The 1,799-nt window shown below is 54.9% G+C and overlaps 1 pseudogene; it reads right to left on the bottom strand.

Moving 5' to 3' along the window:
• Positions 1-572: 572 nt before the first annotated feature.
• On the bottom strand, positions 573-1,336 carry LOC132242068 (TCF3 fusion partner-like; annotated as a pseudogene).
• Positions 1,337-1,799: the final 463 nt, after the last annotated feature.

Genomic DNA, 1,799 nt, shown 5'->3' with positions numbered 1-1,799 from the left:
CCCCTGGCTGCTGGCACCAGTTTTCCTCCGGCTCCCGGAACCCTGGCCTTCACTCTTCACTGGGAGGGGCCCGCATGGTGGGCGATGGGCTTAATTCTTTTAAAAATAGTTCTGAATGTTTAGTAAATAACCCTGTAGGAATCTACTTTCTGAAACATGCTGGTTGTTAAGGGCTGATTTGGGTAATCAACAAAATGTATGTTAAAATTCTAATCCCCAGAACCTCAGAATGCACCTGTATATGGAGATAAGATCTTTAAATAGGGGATTACATTAAATTGAGGCAGATCCAGTGGTACCCTTAGCCCATCTCACTGAAGTCCTTATAAGAAGAGGAATGTTGGGGTCCTAACCCAGCAGGTCCAGGGGTTCCCAAAGGTGTGGACAGAGTCTGCGAAGAAGGAATGACGCAGAGGCAGTGTGCAGGTGATCATCATAGCCAGGTTCTCTTTTATTGTCCTGTTACATCTATTTTTATACTATTTGATCCTATAAGCATGCCTCTATAAGTTTTTTTTTTTTTTTTTTTTTTTTTTTTGCTGAGGGGAGCATGGGGTCCATTTATTGGAGGGTCAGTCAAAGGGGGAGCTGGCTAGGATGGGGTAGGGCAGCAGCTTGTCTGGCCCTGAGAAACCCAACTTGAGTCCAGAGCCTCATCCACTTTGAAGCCAAAGTCTTCCTCCACCTTTATCTGCATGGGGACCAGCTCCAGAGTCAGCGGGACTCCCGCCCGGTGCCCTTCCTATGGCGCTCGCCGCATCTTCCGCCCACTGGGCCCCTCGCCAGGGGCAGGGCTGCTGGCTTCTGCAGGTGCTGGGGTCCTCCTGGGCGGGGACAGCCCCTCTTTCTCCAGAGGCTCGTTCTCAGCATTGCCTAGGGTGGAGGCGTCTGTGCCCTGGCTGCCCTCGTCCTCCAATAAGATGGTGAACTGGCTGGCCTGGTAGTCGTCACCATAGGAGTCCAGCACCCTCATGAGGAACCTCCGCTCCTGCTGGAGTCTCCCTGTTATCCTCTGTACCTGATGGAGCCTGTTCAGGACCCACTCCTTCGCTTGCTCGATCTTCCTGCAGCACCGACCCAGCGCCTGGTACTTTCTGTGATTGAGTTACCGTTGGCATTGCCACCGGCCTCGGCCTCGAGCTGCCTCCTCCTCTTCTCGCTCCTGGAGGCTGGAGCTGCCCAGACCCTCAGACATGAACTCCACTTTGGTTTCAAGCTCGCTCTCCAGGATGTGACCACCAAACAGCAGAGGCAGCGCCAGCTCCAAGCCAGGAGGTGCTGAGAACTCCTCAGAGCCCACGGGGGCCATGGACCCCTCTCTCTGCTCCAGCTCCATTTCTCCCTGGCTCCCAGGGCAGAACTTCCAACCTTGCAAACCTCTAGGTTAAAGTGGCTCACAAAATAACACGCCCCATCCAATTCCACAGCCAGGCAACCAGGCCCTGGCCGCTAAGCCTCCTGGGAGTAGTAGTTCTCTATTTCCAGCTGCCTCCCTTGCCCCACCCCCACCAGGAGTCCTGGCTGAAAGGCCCTACTTGCTAGCCAGGCATCTGAGTCACCTCTGTCTTTATTCCATCCCGATACTATGCCTTCTGACCACGGAGACTCTCCATTTGGGACGCCCCTGGGTCTCCTTCTGGGTCTCCTTCTGGGGCCTGTCTACGTTGCCCCTGGGGACCTGATCGCGTCCCCAGGCAGCTTTAGAGCCCGGCCTCTGGCCCCGCCTCTGGGTCTTCTCTGATCACTGGTGATTGGTGATCTGAGAAGCCAGGCGATTGCTGGCCCAGGACTGGCAAAGA

The sequence above is a fragment of the Myotis daubentonii genome, chromosome 9, assembly GCF_963259705.1.
Source record: "Myotis daubentonii chromosome 9, mMyoDau2.1, whole genome shotgun sequence".
Lineage (NCBI taxonomy): Eukaryota > Metazoa > Chordata > Mammalia > Chiroptera > Vespertilionidae > Myotis > Myotis daubentonii.
Note: the sequence above shows the minus strand (reverse complement) of the source record. Positions and strands in the feature narration are given on the sequence as shown.